At 39.1% G+C, this 18,468-nt stretch overlaps 1 protein-coding gene and 1 long non-coding RNA gene across 9 annotated transcripts in view; one reads left to right on the forward strand and one right to left on the reverse strand.

The window, feature by feature from the left end:
- Window positions 1–18,468, reverse strand: part of MKLN1 (muskelin 1) — a 335,895-nt gene that overhangs the window by 273,037 nt on the left and 44,390 nt on the right. The window lies entirely within an intron of this gene.
- LOC106506781 (testis-specific gene 13 protein) overlaps window positions 1–18,468 on the forward strand; it is a 539,004-nt gene that overhangs the window by 99,562 nt on the left and 420,974 nt on the right. The window contains exons 7-8 of one of the 2 annotated variants that reach the window (XR_014833867.1): window positions 5,330–5,441; window positions 7,184–7,341. This is a non-coding gene — a long non-coding RNA (testis-specific gene 13 protein). Of the gene's footprint in view, window positions 1–5,329; window positions 5,442–7,183; window positions 7,342–18,468 lie in introns of those variants that run through there. The other variant, XR_014833866.1, reaches the window with a different exon arrangement.

Here is an 18,468-nt window from a genome sequence, read left to right on the forward strand (position 1 = left end):
AAAGTCAGGATATCTAACTGTTTCTGCAGGGCACAGTATCTTTGAAGGATTTTCTTTTGTTATTTTTGTTCTTTTTTTTTTTTTTTTTTTTTTTTTTTTTTTTTTAATTTTATTTTCCCACTGTACAGCAAGGGGGTCAGGTTATCCTTACATGTATACATTACAATTACAGTTTTTCCCCCACCATTTCTTCTGTTGCAACATGAGTATCTAGACATAGTTCTCAATGCTATTCAGCGGGATCTCCTTGTAAATCTATTCTAAGTTGTGTCTGATAAGCCCAAGCTCCCGATCCCTCCCACTCCCTCCCCCTCCCATCCCTATTTTTGTTCTTTATGTTGCCATTCCTAGTTGTTTCAGAATACCACCAACTCTACAATTTCTTTTGAAAAGAATACCATCATATGTACAATTTAGGCAACTTGGGAGCACATTGCTTAACTTAGATTGTATTTGTAAATGTTGGAAAGATCCTTGGAAATGATAATCTTGGAAAAATTTTGTTGTATGGGTGTCAGAGTGACAAAAGGGGATGATTTAGGAAATACTGTGGTACCGAGGCTTATAAATTCTTTACATAATTTTCCTTTTCAAGGTGTGACTCTTATGGTGTGATTGATACTATGGACCAATAAAATCTCCAAAATATCTTTAAGCCAAATTGTTCACCCTCTTGACATTCCTCATGGACCCTAAAGGGTTATATTTGTTTGAGACTGGATCAGTAACAAATTAAAAAATAGTTGATATTTTAAAGGGTGGCAAGATTAGGAATAATTCTTTTTGTTTTTCCTTTTTGGCCTTTTGGTTGTAATACTTTCTGTGCTCTAAACTCTCATATATCGGTATAAAAATGAAAAACAGTAGGACAGTTTTTGTCATTGGAAAATTTCAAGGTCAGGCTGAATGACTATCAGGTATGCTCTAGAAGAGATACATACATATAAAGAAAACTTGACTAATGTGACCTCTTGAGTTACTTTTTTTTTTCTTTTTGCTTTTTTTTTAGGGCTGTACCATGGCATATGGAGGGTCCTAGGCTGGGGGTCTAATTGGAGCTTCAGCTGCTGGCCTACTCAACAGCCACAGCAACATCAGATCCGAGCTGTATCTGCAACCTATACCACAGCTTATAGCAATGCCAGATCCTTAACCCACTGATTGAGGCCAGGGATCGAACCCACAACCTCATGGTTCCTAGTCAGATTAGTTTCCACTGCACCATGACAGGAACTCCTAAAGTTGCTTTCGTCTTCAAGTTCTGTGTTCTGAAGTTCACCCTCTAATCTTCTGGGGGTGACGCACCATATTGAAAGGGTAGGAGTTTCTTCTGGCTACCATCCTTGCTTTGTCTTGAACCTCCCTGCAACTTCTATGAGGGTTACAGCTCTGAGAATTAAACAGGAGATGGAATGGGTGGGGGAAAATAGTCCTAGGAGACTTGGAGCTGTCCAGCAGTCAAAGTCCCAACTAATGAGATTTAGGGCAGATTTGAGCAGAGATTCAGTTACATCTATAGGTATTGAGTATGCTTACATGTGTGTAGAAGTATATGCTTAGGCAACCCCATCCCACGGAGTTTTTTTTTCCTGCTTTCTATATTGCTTTTTATTTTAAATGAGGTCAATTGTCTATTAAACTATTTAAGGTAAAAAGAAAGTAGTAATGTACAGGGTGAGATAGAAGAAGAGTTGAAGAGGAAGGAAGGCAAAAACAGGACTGTTGCACTGTACAAGGAGTCCTTCAGCTTATTAATTTAAGCTCTTTACACACACACACAGTGTAAACATGCCTCATAAGTAGACAGGTTCAATTCCATAGCAACTGCATTATTTATATTTTGCAATCAGTAATAAGTCATTGTAGCACACTATTTGGAAAAAAAAAAAGAATGTGTCAAGTTTTAGCTTGCAAACTTTATCCTTTCCAGAGTACACAACCAAAATATTTTAAATAAAGTAAATTTGGCCTAAAAAGGTTGCCATCTTTTTCCCTTTGCAAGTGGCAGGTTCATTCATTCTGATGAATCCCCATTTGATCAAAGTTTTGAAGAATGATATGACAATCTTTAAGCATGTTTATAATTTTTTTGTAAGTGGCTGTATACTATCCCTCTTTTTCTTATATTTTCTTCTGAAAGGAGGACTCGGCATTTCCACAGACATCCTAGATTTGAAAAGAAAGGATATTGGGAAAACTTCTCATCCAGCTCCCATGTTTTAGGCAATTAAAAAGGAACTCAATTTTATAGGTAAAAAAACAACTGAAAGTGGAGAGGCTAATTGTTCCATAATAATTTTTAATATTTTTTTCTTTTCTTGGCCACCTTGCAGCAATAATTTTTTAAATCTACAGAGTAATACATATTCGTTGTAGAAGATTTGAGAACTACCAAAATACACAAAAAAAGAAAATCAAAGTCATCCTGGCATAGCTATTAACATTCTGATGTATAGCCTCCTAAATACATATGTACGGTCACATACATATTTGAGGCTCAATATTTCCTTTTCTTTTCTTTTTTTTTTTTTTTTTTTGGCTGCATCCATGGCATATGGAAATCCAGGTCCAGGGACCAAATCTGAGTGCAGCTGCAATCTACACCACAGCTGTGGCAATTCCAGATCCTTAACCCACTGTGCTGTAACGGGATCTCTGAGGCTCAATATTTCTTTAAGAAAAAAAGAAAAGGCAAAGTGAAAGAGCTGTTGGTCCATCTGATTCTAACCTGAAATCACTGTCCACCTATTTTAACCATCTTCATGAGCATGTCTCCTCTACCCTCGGGCTCAACCTGACAATAGATTGTAGATGAGGTGCCAGATTTCCTATTTAGAGAATAGCACTAGGGTTATAGGCAATTCCTTACCTTTCTTTTCCTGAATAGAGACCCAAGAAATTGTAAAGGAAATATGATACTGCAAAAATGGCTTTGTTTTTATGAGGTAACATTGGAGGTTGCCATGTTGACAGCTGCAAAGACAATCACATGCTTATAGAGCAGAGAGCCCTACAAAGGAAGAAGTTAACTTTAGCTTTAAAAATCCTTTTATCCTCCATGATTTTGATGGCTTTAAATTTGTCACCTGAATGTGATATTAACATAATCGTCTGCATTTCAGCTAATGAATGCACCTGCTTCTAGGACTTTATTTTAGCAGTTTTAATGAGCTTTTCAAAAGAGTTTGCCTGGACTCACAGCACTGCTAGAGAAATAGCAGCTGTAAGCAACTAACAACACATTCAGTATTTGAATCAAGCTCTGTGAAGTTGTTAAACTTGAGAAGGAGCATCTATCCATCTGTCTGTGATAAGGGAAATGAAGTTGAGATGTAGCTGTGGCATTTGGAAAAGGCGCTAGAGTCAGTGGGGCTGGCCAGAGATGGTTATTCCTTCTTGGCTATAATGCACAGATCCCAAGCAATTTATTTAAGCTCTCTAAATCCCACTTTTTCTTCTATATAGTAATGGTACCCACCTTACAAGCTCATTGTGATGATCAAATGCCTCATTTGTTGTAGGCATTCCATCATGTTAATTTTTATTATAATATTGTGTTTATTATTAAGTAGATGTGACGTTAGGTGGATCAAGCACATTCTTTTGATTGGCTGTAGGTTTGTAAGATAGCTCTATGGTGAATAATTGCTCACTGAAACGTACGATAAGAAGAAAACAAAAACTGATCTCTTTTACTTAATAATCAGGGTGTCTATTTCAATGCCAAATCACTGTGCCATTTTTGAAAATCTAGAAATTTTAAGTTCCAAATCTCTAAATAATCCTGTAGGCCATTTAGAATTTCTAAATATTATGTAGATATTAGGATACTAGCATAGGTATTTACTTTTAATATATATTTTAATACTTTTTATTTTATTATCAAATTCATTTCATGCTTATTACACTCTGATTTCAACACTACATTTTCATCACGGTAATCTTCCTTTTTTCCCCCCATATGCTCCTGTGTACCTTAATTTGAAAAGTAAGTAGTAATAACCATCCAAAACTCAATTGAATGGAAAATGAAAAATAGGACAAATGTTGCTTTAAAGATGCACATAGCAGATAAATTACAGCTCAAGTGGAGGTAACACCATGGAATAAAGATGATACAAATTTTGATCTCTCTCTCTCACTCTCTCTCTTGCTCTTTCTCTGACTCTTTCTGAAAAACAGGTAGTACAAAGGTGAGAGAGCTGTTAAGAAAAAGGAAAATTTTCCTATTCCCATTTTATTTTATTTCAATAAAAGTGAGACAGTGACTCTGGCTGGGATGGATGTAATTTATTTTCCAGCTCCCTTTTCCCCATTATACCCTTCTGGCCAACAGTATTCCCTCAGTAATTGGAGCTAGGTCATCAGTGTTTCCTCTCTACATGCCATGATGCTGGAGAATCACTCAGGAATCTTCGCCAGCTTGTTCTAGGGTTTTCTCTGGAAAAGTATTGAGTTTTAGAAACCACCAACTTGAATCTGCTGGAGTAAGCAGATTTCTGGGAACTATTTGCATCCCTGCATTTCAAAAGATCCCCTTTATTCAGACTTGCATAAAGCATCTTTCCAAAGGACATTCAGTTCTTCTCTTAGACCGTAGCATTGTAATCTGAGAAAACAACCCCAAGGGAGCTCACTTCCAGCTGCCCTTTGACTGTGTTTTGCTGGGCTCACACTGATGAAGACCTGTTGTCTATGGCCTGGCTATTCAGAGTGGTCCTCAGAAGGGCACCACTGAAGGGCAGCACCAGCATCAGCTGGGAACCAGTTAGAACCACAGAGTCTAAGGCCACATCCCATACCTACTGAATCAGAATCTACAGCTTAGCAAGATTCCCAGGTGATTCAAATGCGCATTTAGGTTTAAGGAGCAGTGGTGGAAAAGATCTGTCTGGGATTGCGTTTTTCAGCAACAGAACACACACCATCTCCTGTTCCAAAGTGGTATCCTTTCACTTTCCACTTCCAGTTTCCAAACAGATTTCTCTGCAGTGCTCCTGGGTAAATTATCTCTATTTTGGATGAGTTCCCAACCACGGGTCTTGGAGTGATCTGCATTTCTCTGGTTCAGGTGGTCAAATGTGTATCTTAGCACAGCCTCCCACTAGCCAAACCATACCCATTCCCCTCCAAGTCATCTTGCCCTCCTTATTCCCATAGCTGTAGTGTTACCATGTTCATAAATTATTGTTAAAGAAGGAAATTACCAAAAGAAAAAAATTGTCTCTATAAACCTGCATAGTTTAGAGCTAAAGAATATGTTAAAATTTTCCATTGTGGAAATTTCCCAGCTACTGGGCTCTTTAGATTTTTTTTTTTTTTTTTTCAGAGCTACAAGCAAGAATGGAAATTTCCAATTGCAGCATCAAGGGCTGCTGTTCTGCTGACTGTCTTGCTCAGCCGGGGTCATCTGCTTCTCTAAGACATCAAGGAATGCCAAGGTAGGTCTGAGAGAACACACACACTTCCTCTGCAGGAAGGAAGAAATGTCTTCACATTGCCTCCAAGCCGTGACGAGGAGAGGGGTAGGAGAGGTGACATGCCCTGCTCCATCCACCTAATTTTGTTGATTGTTAACCACCTTTCAGCAGCTCATCCTATTTGACATCTTTCCAATCGCAGCTGCCTGGCAGGTCTTTTTTTTTTAAGAGATCTCGAAGGTAGGTGGGAGCTACAAAGGGAAAGAACCAACGTTTGCTGAGATCTTCTAAGTACCCCACCAGGTACTTTATATATCACTTCACCTTCCGGTGACCTGCCCAAGGTTAACTTCTGATTTTCTCCACACCACATTTGAAAGCTTCATTTGGCCTTCCTGAGACAGCTTTACCTCCTCCCCATCCCCCCAAGCCTCCCAGAGACTGGTCATCTTCAAACATCCTGGAAGTTTTGTCCCCACCTCTTCAATAATGTCAACAGCTCGGTTCTTTTTCACCGTATCCAATTGAAATAGATTTCCCTTCACAGCTGGTCCTGATGTCTGAGTCAACAGGCATCTAATAGTTTCCTAAATTCTGTCATATTCCTCCCCATGTACTACTGCTGCTGCAACAGAAGTCTGAGGGTGGCAGCTCCTGGAAGGCCACGTATGAATGTGTCAACCTCTTGAGAAAAAGGCCGAGCACCCTGGCTGGCTCTCAGCCAGAGAATGTTCTCAAACCTAGGTTGTGTGGCTTTGTTTGAAATGTTGGGAGTTTTGCTTTTATTTATAATGTTTTGCCTCTTTTTTTTTTTTTGAGTTTTGGGAGATTATAAATAGTATCTGAACAGACTCTAAGGAGCAAGGGCTACCTATGTTTTCTTCTTACTGGTAGCCCCGGGTACCAGGCAGAGCACAGTTAAGGAGGATTTCTGACATCGTCGTTGTTCTTTATACTTAATACTATGTATTACGGTGTTTGGTAATAATGAAGATATTCCAGCAATAACTTTTCAAAAATCATCACAGCTAGGGAGTTTTTAAAAGACTATTGATGCCATGTTTTCAATCACATCCATATCCACAGAGAGCAATGTTGCCTTTGAATACAGTGACCAATTTTAACCCCACTTGATATGTGGGGGGGAGTGGGAATGGTCAGCAAGAATATTGCAGGTCCGTAATCCCAAAGGCTAAGGTTTGGTTTAGCCCTTGGTTACTTCTGTGATAACAATCTTCCTTATCCCCTCAACCCATTATGACTGAGTCTGATTCCCTGGTGAAATTCATCAAGATGATATTTTAATGGGGGACTGGGCCTCATAGGAAGCCTCTTTCTGACAGGCTTCTTTCTACTCCTCTGCATCTGTCATTAGCAAGAAGATATTGGTCCTCTTAGCTGAAGACAATGATGATTCATATCTGTAGGTGGGGCTGAAAAGACGTATGATGAATACTCCTTTCCACTTTAGACCACAGAGATGACTTTTTTAAAAAATTTATGGTTGGAATACATGCAGGTTTAGATGCTGATTGATTTCAATCGTAGCCCCTGTTCTCTCCCTCCTCTTTCCCTACCCTTGCAATGTGACTTTGCAGCTCCTCCCTTTAAGACTTAGAGTCTTTCACTACACCTTGAATCTAGGCTGGCCGTTTGACTGGCCTTAGCCACTGGAATGCAATGCAAGTTACAGTGTGTGAGTTCCAAGCCTAAACCTCAAGTGTGCACTTCCACTTTCTTTCTTGGAAACTGCCTTTGCTTAGTGAACAAGCTCTGGCTAGCCTGCTGGAGGACGAGAGATCCTATTGGGGGCGGAGAGGAGCTGTCTTAGCTGAAGCTATCCCAGACCAACCAGCCCAGAGCTAACACACCAGCTGACCACAAATGAATTAGCAAGCCCACCAAGATCAGCTGGACTCAGGTGAGATTATCAGAGCCATTCAGCCAATTTATAGTCTCATGAAAAATACTAAATGGTGGCTATTTTAAGCCACAAATGTATAGTTATGAAGCAATAAGTAACTAATACATATAACCAATCTTTTTTTTTCCTGATTGCCAGGAAGTTCAGAGTCAAATTTGAAGACCAGCCCACAGAATCTATATTCATTCATTTATTCATGTTTATTTTATGGCTAAAATATTTGCAATCGTCTCTCTCCTTGGTAGTAAATTTAAAAAATTTAACAACCTATTGTTTGCCATGTTGGTTCTAAATCCAAATCAATCCCTGTTTTAAATATTTAGGTGGATTTTACTTATCAAGATTAGAAGAGATGACTCTAGAGCAGGGTTGGCAAACATTTTCTGTAAAGAGCCAGCTAGTAAATATCTTAGACTTTGCAAGCCATACAATCTCTGTCATGACTACTCAACTCTGCCTCTGTAGTGCTGGAGCAGTTCTGGACTACATGTTAACAAATGGGAAGGGCAGTGTTCCAAAAAGCTTAATTATCCAAACAGGTGGTGGATAGGATTTGGCCCTTAGGCCACAGTTTGCTACCCCCGATCTAGAGCAATCTATGTGCCTGTGCAAAAACATCTTCACCTTGGAGTTTCCGTCATGGCTCAGTGGTTAACGAATCCAACTAGGACCCATGAGGTTGCAGGTTTGATCCCTGGCCTCGTCAGTGGGTTCAGGATCCAGAGTTGCTGTGATCTGTGGTGTAGGTCGCAGACACGGCTTGGGTCTGGCGTTGCTCTGGCTCTGGCGTAGGCTGGTGGCTACAGCTCCGACCCCTAGTCTGGGAACCTCCATATGCCACGAGTGCGGCCCTAGAAAAGACAAAAAGACCAAAAAAAAAAATACAAATTCATCTATACCATGATCCCCTCAACTTTATTTTGTCTCAATTACTTTGAAAAAACGGACAAATTAAGTGACTTGACTCCTCTATCAGAAGACAAGAAGGGGCTGACTCTAAAGCAATGCTTTATAGACTAACAGCATTTGTACCAGGGCAAGTATTATACCAAACAATTTAACATTCCCGAGCCACTTAGTCCATAACTGGTTACTTAGTTAATGTTGAAGGCCAGAGTGACACATTCGATGTCTCATTTGTTTTGTTTCACTTCCCAGCCTCTAATATTCGTTTAACAAATGCACCCTGTATGTCACAACGAGGATGGGGCTCCAGTCGTACTTGCCTACTCGGAGCTCCCTGAATGTATTGTGCTATTTCACGCCTCTCTAGCTCTGCACACAATGTTCCTTCTGCCTGGAACACACTTAGCCCTCTTCTCTTACTGGCTAACGCCCACTCGCTGATCAAAACTCAGCTCAATGATACTGCCTCTTGGAAGACTTCCCTGAGTGCACCTCCACCTCCTCACCCTCAGCCTCCTGTCTGCACACTCAGTCTCAGCATTTATTCTACAAAATTAATAATTAAAATAGTTAATAATGCTTATGTGGTACCAGGTACTTACTATGTGCCAGACACTTAAATATAGTCATATAACTGAAATTATCAGTGTATTTGCCTATTTCCCCAATCCAATCATACATTCAAAAACATATTGAGTGTCTCACAACTCTTATGCTAGGCAAAAAGAGAGAAATAAAACACAAGCCTATACTATAGAATAGAAGCCCATTGAGGGCACACTGTGTCTTATTTGTCTTTACTTCTTAACACCTAGGAGTGTCCAGAGCAGAGATTTTAAATGAATATTGGATGAATAAGTGAATGAATGACAATAGCTAACACTCATACAGTACATAATATAAGCCAGGCAGTGTTCTAAGCTCTTTACATTTCTAAACTCATTTAATTTTTAAAATGACTTTATGGGGTAGCTAGTATAATTATTACCATTTCATATTTGGGGAACTGGAGTCACAGAGAATTTTTAAGTAATTTGCCCAAGGTCACACAGACAGTACGTGACAGAACTGGTTCCAGAGTCCACGCTCACAACCACTGGAGGAAATGAAAGCTTGAGTGACTCAGCATCCATCCATTGCCACTCCTGAAAAAGTAACTCAAAGGATGTATCTTGAGGACATGTGTGGTCTGGTGGTAGCAGTTATGTGCTTGAGCCTAGGAGTCAGGTAGAAGCACGTTCACATTTGCCCTCAAGTGCTCAGTGTAAGTGACCAATGTTGTTGGAAGTGTTGATAGTGCCTCCAAAGCCCACCCTCCCATTGGAGTTGAGAATGCGTTACAGCTGTATTCTCAACTCCAAGCTGACTCCTCCCACTGCCCTCTCTTCCTCTCAAATGGCCATGTATTGATGCTTGAAGGATGACTTCAGTACATCTTTGCAGCAAGTTACTGCTCTTTTGACTTTCCTAGTGGCAAGCAGCGTTATACAGTAGATCCCCCTATGCTGGTCTACCCCAATGGACACTTAAGCAAACTAGCCTTTTGAAGAAGACTACCAAGGAATGTCCAGAATGCTGGTCAACCTGGTTGGCCATGTGCATTTTTTTTTTTTCCAAGATTGCTGTCAGTCACTTGCTGATGGATGGCTTTGGAAGTCCCCATGGAACCTCCCCAAGGCAATATGCTCCATGGGGAAGACACAGACAGGGACTGGCCTGCAGCTGTCTCTGAGGACAGGCTTACTCTGGTGAAAAAGAAGGGACACATTTCCAATAGAATTTTGCTTTTAACAAAGACATAGGTTTGGAAAGTTTTAGGTTTACACATTAGGACATTAGAAAATGAAAGTGACTACAGAGTCTCCACAGACCCTTGAAATACACGATCCCTCGGAGTGTAAAACAAATGTGCCCATTTTCCTGTCTCAAGGCAGTTTTCTTCAAAATGTTAGACTCTCCCCTTTTACTCCCTTTGCAATTAGGGAACTAGGAGGAAGCAAAGAGGTAATTTGCTGGAGACCTCCACTGATGGCCTTAGAGGGCCTCACAAAAATGTGCCAGGGCAGAACTAGCTTTCACAAGCCTTCAGTTCTCAGTTGAGGCACAAGAGACGCCTGTAACAATTCCACAGTTCAAGAATCAGCTCTTACACACAACCATGTTCCACTGCAGAGCCGTGTGAGATTGTATCTGTGAGAACATGGTAAGATATGAGAAGATAGTCTACTCCTTCCTCCTGTACCGCTTTCCTCCCAGTCAAGAATTAATTCTGGGCCATCTCCAGGAAAGTATTGATTGCCTGGCTGGAAGACGTGAGAAACATCCAGCTGACCAGTGTTCTTGAGCACCCACAAACACACTTTTCAGAGCTTGGGTAGAATTTATTGCATCTTATTTTCCAATCGAAAGAACCCAAGTGTTACTGTATTTACAGCCCACGTCATACAATTTAATACTTAATTCTGATTGTTTTCATATGCAAAACTTGCATTTTCATATGCAAAACTTGCATTCCAAGCTAGATCATAAACTTACTGAGGGCAGGGGGGATCATGTCTTTACTTCTTTTGAATCCTCTGCAGAACCAAACACAGAATGAAGGAGTGCAGTACCGGTGGTCAAAGGGCAGTGACCACGGGGAGATCTGGGTGGTTTCTCTGCCCATGACCCCTTCAACTGGGAGTAAGAGCTACAGGAAGCACATAAGCCTCTGGGATGCAATTTCCTCATCTTAAAATTGTCCCGCTTATGTTACTGGTTTGTTGGGAGGATCAAATAAGATAACGTACGTGAAAGTATTTTTGTAAACCAAGATTTCCTAGCTACTGAAATGTAAGAAATCTTCAGATCAGGCACTTAGTAAATGTCTGATTGATTGTTAATGATAAAGGTATTGTCTTCCCTTCTTCCGTATATTCACTTCCTTTAAGGGTTTTATTTCTCAGGATTTAATTTTATCTGAGTGGCAAAGTCATTCCATGTCTTCCTGAACCTGTGTGAAATGTCTCCCAGTGCATTTCGCCCATAGGTAGCTTAAAATTTGATTGATATCTAAGCAAATCCACCCAAAAAGTCACAAAGCATGCCATGGTCACATCTATCAGACAGGCCTCCTGGAGATCAATGCATTTATAACCCACTAGGGTTTTCAGAGCCTTTCTTGTGCTACTTCAGCTCACTCAATTGTACCCAAGGCAAGGATTATGTATATTTCTATATTCTAGCACATACTTGATACACGCGAGTGGCAGATTGTTGCTCTAAGCCCAGGCCAGCTGAGAAGAAAATGAAAAACGTGGCACCTCGTCTGAGCAATTTTACAGAGATGACACTATGAAACAGGCTTCTGGAATTGTTCATTTATTTATAGTCTTTATTTTCTGTTTGTTCTTAGCAGAGGAGACAATCTCTCTATAGTAACAGAATTCTCTAAGATACATTAGAAAAATCTTCTTTCAAACATGTTTTTTCCTCAAATGCTTCTGGAAGACATAAAGTTTAGGCACAGGGTTTCTTCTCACTTAAGTGGAGAAAAAAAATGGAGATGCTAAGACATAAAATAAGTTGTATATTCTAGTGATTAACTTGGGCAGATTTCTGATTTGCCATCTAAACTCTGGATCCAAATAACATGAAAGTAAAAATAACTACAGAACTGATGACTTGTTTCTGGTAAGTATTGTCATCTCTCACTGAAAATTTTTAGTTTTAATTAATTCATGAAAGCTATGCAAGCCTATTTTTTCCTAGATTAAATTATAGAGTATCAACTGCAGGACTTATATACAGAGTTGAAGCATTTCATTGGCATACTTAATCCAGACCAGTTTTAAACTTCATTGAGGAAAATATTTATGATGCTCTTTTTATGGGACATAAAAAGAGGAATCTCTTTTTCAGAATTAACCAATCTAGAACAGTTTTTTGAAATCTAATTTCTTTTCTTTTTCTTTTATTTTCTTATTTTTATGGCTGCGCCTGCAGTATATGGTAGTTCCCAGGCTAGGGGTCAAATCAGAGCTGCAGGTGCTGGCCTACACCACAGTCACGGCAATGCCAGATCCAAGCCACACCTTCGACCTACACCATAGGTCACACCAACACCAGATCCTTAACCCACTGAGTGAGGCCAGAGATTGAACCCAAATCCTCATGGATACTATTTGGGTTCACTACCACTGATCCATGACCAAAACTCCCTAATTTATTTTCTTTTCAAAACTTTTTTTGTATAGAAAGTTTAAAATGTACTCAAAGGTAGAATAATAAAAATGCATCCAACTTTCGTTCTATGAACCCATCATTCAGCTACAACATAATGCTCAATCTTGTGAAGCCTGATGTTTAGTTACCATTAGTAGCCAGTAAAATTAAACTCACATTATATGCCAGTAAATTTTAAAGATCAAATATGATTGCATGTTTATTTACATATATTTTCCTAAATAATTTTATTTTTATCAGTCATTATTCTTCCTCACTCTCAAATCTGTCTCACTTCTCCAGAACTGAAGCGAGGCCAACCTCTTTCATATTTCAATGGAAGATGTGGTGGATTTTAAATGAATTAGTTATTCTCTTCCTATGACATTGTGCCTTGCTCCTTTTGTCTGAAATGTTGCAGAAAAATACTGATGATGGGAAGGAAGCGTTTCCAACAATAAAACTGATCCTTTGTCCCTTTGCTCTAACACTAACCAGTGGCAGAATGAGGGGGACGGGCCATTCCGTTCTTGTACTAAAGGGAGAAAGAGCTTCAGGAACAAATATTACAACCTAAATGTTTCAAGGTGGGGGGTTTCTTGTACGTAATAGATTACTTATATATTTGATTATATATCTGAATAAATTTTTGCAGAGTACAAATAGTTGGCTGTATAGAATTACTATTTTAAGATTTATCAACATGTATACCAATTTGTAGCCAAATCATATTCATAGGGAGCCTAAAATAATAATTTTTTTAGAAGACATAAATTAGCATGATGAAGTTGGGTAGAAGTTGTATGGCTTTAACAAAACTTTGGAAGGAGTTCCCGTTGTGGCTCAGCTGGTTAAGAACACAACTAGTATCCAGGAGGGTACAGGTTCGATCCCTGGCCTCGCTCAGTGAGTTAAAGGATCTGGCATTGCAGCAAGCTTGGTGTAGCTCTTGGATGCAGCTCAGATTTGGCATTGCTGTGGCTGTGGCCTAGCCTGGTCAGTCTGATTTGACCCCTAGTCTGGGAACTTCCATATGCTGAAGGTGGGGCCCTAAAAATAAAAAAAAAAATTGATTTCTTCTTTTACATTGTTCCCAAGTTTAAAAAGTGCAAAACTGGAGTTCCCTTCCTGGCACAGAGGAAACGAATCCGACTAGGAACCATGAGGTTGCCAGTTCGATCCCTGGCCTTACTCAGTAGGTTAAGGGTCTAGTGTTGCTGTGAGCTGTGGTGTAGGTCGAAGACACAGCTCAGATCTGGTGTTGCTGTGGCTGTGGTGGAGGCCAGCAGCTGTAGCTCCAATTAGACCCCTAGCCTGGGAACTTCCATTGCCATGAGAGCAGCCCTAAAAAGCAAAAAAAAAAAAGAGTAAAACTCCTACCTAGATGGTAACATGTACCATTCGCCCAGTTTTAGGATCCTTGATTGCTCTTGGGAACAAGTATACTGCTGTGGCATGAAGTGGAAGGTATAATTTGGAGCCAGATGAGAGAAAAAAGGCTCCTCTCAGAAGTAATATATTCATGTAACTGTAAAAGTTATTTTAGAAAAGCCTTAATAATTTCACCAAGTAATCTAAAGCTAAATTTCATAGGCAAGTTCCTTACAGAACTATCACAAACTTTATAGAACTCAAGCCTTCTATGGAGGAAGGTTTTAAAACTTCTTTGAAAACAAATGCAATGGGGATAGCAAGCCATAAAGGGAACTGCAGTGTTAATCATTGTTTGCTTTATCATCCAGAGTAACTTGTTTTGCATTCAGTGAAGATTCAGAGAAATGTAAGGATGAATATTTATTATAATTCATTCCTGTGTGGACTTTTAGGGTCCAGGATAATAGCTTTTCGTTTTGCTTCAATAGTTAGACTCTGAAAGGAATCTGGAAAGTGCTGCGCACAGGAGTGGTGCTCAGTTGAAACTGGGCTCATCTCCAGCTCTGCTTAGGAGTTTGTCGCTATCTCCATGTGATATTGAAGGGAGTGAGGAAAGTAAACTTCCTTAATTAGAGCATGGTTCCAATGACCTTATTTCACTATGGAAGAAATAAATTGCATTTCCTCCTCAGCATATGCGCAATGAATCTCTGAGATACAGTGATATGGCTACATAGTCAGAAACAAGCATTTATTTATTTAAGAGAAGTACGCACTTCATAGGAAAACTTTCAACTTAACAGAGGGGGTAGGGGGAAGACATTTAAGAAAAGATCCAGTCAGTAAACCTAAGGAAAGCAAGGTGGGTGGGGAGGAAACAACAATGAAGTATAAGAAGGAATAAAAATAAAAAGGAATGAATAAAAATAAATATATCAGTTATCACTAAAAATTTGAATGAGTTGCATTTCCCTTTCAAAAGACAAATTTCCAGAATGAGCTCAAAAACCAAAATTGAACTATGTATAAGAAATTCACTTCAGAGTTCCCGTCGTGGCTCAGTGGTTAACGAATTCAACTAGGAACCATGAGGTTGCAGGTTCGATCCCTGGCCTTGCTCAGTGGGTTAAGGATCTGGCGTTGCCATGAGTTGTGGTGTAGGTTGCAGACGCGGCTCGGGTCCCGCATTGCTGTGGCTCTGGTGTAGGCTGGCAGCCACAGCTCCAATTGGACCCCTAGTCTGGGAACCTCCATATGCCACAAGAGCGGCCCAAGAAAATGGCAAAAAGACAAAAAAAAAAAAAAAAAGAAAAAAAAAAGAAAAAAGAAAAGAAATTCACTTCAAATACAGTGACAAAGGAAGCTTGAAAATAAATGGTTGGGTATGCATATGTCAGACAAATCCAAAAGCACGAGAGGCGATGTTGATACCAAAGGCAAGGCCAAAAGCATTAAATAGGAATAAGAGGATGGAATGATTAAAGGCACTGTGGCAGATTCCTAAATGCCTATGCCCATCCCTCATCACCCTTGCTAACAAAACCTAAACTTAATTTGTCACAGCAAAGCATCCAAATACAGATCGTTGCTCCCATCCTCTTTTATAATTAGGGGTGGACAATATGTTGTGAGCAGAGGTTAGTGAGTAAGGCCTGTTGAAGTCTGATTCAGTTGGAAGCTATTCCTTTCTGCCTTCTTCTTTTTCCTCCTTCCCGATTGGAATATGTATGTGATGGCTGGAGTTACAGGAGCCATCTTGCAACAATGACTTGGAGATGACCACCACTCTTACTGAAGGTGGAAAAGCAGAAACACAGACCTTGCATTCCAGATGACCACGGAGCCACCCACCAGCCGTGAACTTCTTTTAACAGGGATCTTTCTCGTTTGAGAGAAATTTATGTGTATTTAGTGAAGCCACTTTCCTTGGGTATCATTTCACATGCAGCTCAATTTCCCCCGGTACAGATACAAACATGAAAAAATGTAATAGTTGTCAGCTATTAACTAAAAAACAGCATAAAATTTTTAAAAAGTCAAAACTACTAGGAAGAGAAGCAGAATCTGATGAAATGACAACCATAGTAGTAGATAACCTCTTTCAAAACATGATAATATGAAGTCAAAAACAAGAATCCAGAAGACTATAATATGATCTGTAAGTTTATTATACATGCATGTGTATGAGTGTGTGTGTGATTAATGTACAGTATAAAAACTATAAATTTTTACCTTACAAAAAGAGAATATGCAATCTTTTTCTATGTGTATGGAACACTTACAAAATCAATCATGGACTTGGCCATAAAAAATGAAAGCATATTGTGGTTTGGGTACAGAAGAAAGGTGATGGAACCAGACAGTCTGTTCTATAGCTTGCTGGCAGAGTGACCTTGGGCAAGTTACTTAACCTTTCTGCGCTTTGTATGAATCATAATAGGTAGAAGTGTTATTTTTTATAATTATTACCATCCCTCCTGACCTAGCATTTTCCAGCTTGATGTCCATTTACCTACATCAAGCTGCTAGGGTTGCTTCTAACTAAGTCTGGGTAGAGGTGCCAGGCCATCAGATGCTATCCCTGGTGGCTGTTTCCATGGGGAGGGTCAGGGTGGGATAAAAGGTTGACATTTCTCCTTTTGGCCTCAACTGAACAGTAAACACAACGCTGTCTAGCACAGAACTCAAGAGCGCCAGAAGAATGTTAAATGGAGGAATTGTTACTTGCAGGAAAAGAAACAGGCACCATGTTTCCAATTATTCTTCATTTCAGACAACAACTAGCTGTTTCCGCTGGCTGGCACAGTAGCTGAATGGGGAACACTATTGAGTAAACGCTGCTGAAGAAGGATGATTGTGGGCCCGTGAATTTTTTTGACACAGTCCCAGCTTTATTTTTGCTTATTGCTGGCAAGCTAATACCAGGGACATTAGGAAACAATTGACAAAATCTTCATAAATGAGGCTTAAAGGACAAGGAGTGCCTATGGCCCTCCATATATAAACTTTTTGTACCAACAAGGGTCACTTGAGACATTAGGCAGAACCTCTAAATTTAGCTGCTGGATACAAAAAGGAAAAACACGTATCAATCTTTTTTTTTTTTAAGCCCACAAAATAAAACATTTTTTTTATCACAAAAGCAAAATGTTGAAGTATTTATCATATTTTTAAATAGGTCAAGAAAAGAGAGTATTTTCATAAGTACAGTAATATATGAAAATAAGAAGATTATTATAAATACAAGAAAGGACTATTAATTATATATTGTAACAATTATTTCATAAATATAAATTATAAACATACAGACTGTAACATAAATTATAAGTATTGAATACATGTATATATATTTTAATCCAATGAAATTTAATGAAAAATATTATATAAATAAGAAACTGAAATGTTTTATCCCTGAACTTAGAGAACAGAAATGAACTGACGATAGTTTCTTCACTCATTTTAAGTCACAAACCATTAATCTCTCTGATGTCAGCTGGGAATGAATCGGGTATTTGTTCCTTTGCTTTTGGGGACCTCTAATAGCATCAGCAGAGTGATATTTATGTTTTTGCATATTTTTCTATACCTCAAATATGTTGATGTACAAATAGATAAACGAGGATGGTTAGTTTTTTGGTCCAAAATGTTTCCTAGCTCTCTGGCTATTGCTACTTTCTCTCAGCATTATTTTTGCATATCAATTCTTCACCCGTCCCCACTCCTTCCTCTCTTTAAAAAAGTTTTGTGTGATTGCAAAATAGGCTCCCATTTTTCTGCTTAGAATGACCTTCTCGCTAACTTCTCCACCCAGAAATATCCTTTCTCAGCCTTTGCTTAAGCTGTTGTCATTCACAGAAACTCCATCTTCTTTCCTTGTGCAAGAGAATATCAAACTCAGGAAGAAATTCTTTCCAACTGTGGGATTTCAGACTTACTCAGATATAATTCAATTGCTTTCCAAATGAAGATACATATTGGGCGCCCATTTACCAGGAAGGAAGACAGACTGGGGAAGAGGGACAGAAACATGGAAACAAAGACGAGGGAGGCAGAGAACAGACTTCCTCTGTCTGAATTATACTAGAAGCTAAGATTCTGTCCTCTTTCTGTAACCCTGTTGATTAGTACAATTCTATTAGGACTAATGAATTTTTTAAAAAATTCAACTTGGCAGATAGTAGTACATATTTACCAGATTGAATAGATCAAAATCAGTATTAAGAGCTACATTAAAATGATGAGGTTTTTTCTGGCCTAGAAGGTTTTTGTTGTTTTTTTTTAAAGGATTATTACTATTTTTTTAATTCAAAAACCTATCTTCCTAAAATTTGTATGAGTCTATCTAATCATATAAGGCACAGGATCATCTTGTATTCCTGCCTTCTCCCAACACATGGAGGTCAGATACCTTGTACTGCCCTCATCCTCATGATGGGAAGAGATGCCACAAAGTAATTTTATTTATTTATTTATTTATTTATAGTTTGAATTGTTTTTTTTTCTTGTTTTATTATTCTAATTTTTTTCCACTGTACAGCATGGGGACCCAGTCGCTCTTACATTTATACATTTTTTTTTTTCCGACCCTTTGTTCTGCTGCAGTATAAGTATCTAGACATAGTTCTTGATGCTACTCAGCAG

The sequence above is a fragment of the Sus scrofa genome, chromosome 18 (genome assembly GCF_054392235.1).
Source record: "Sus scrofa isolate SSC_HxYL_T2T_F1_AM1 chromosome 18, Sscrofa_HxYL_maternal_Yorkshire_Landrace_v2.0, whole genome shotgun sequence".
In the NCBI taxonomy this organism is placed as follows: Eukaryota; Metazoa; Chordata; class Mammalia; order Artiodactyla; family Suidae; genus Sus; species Sus scrofa.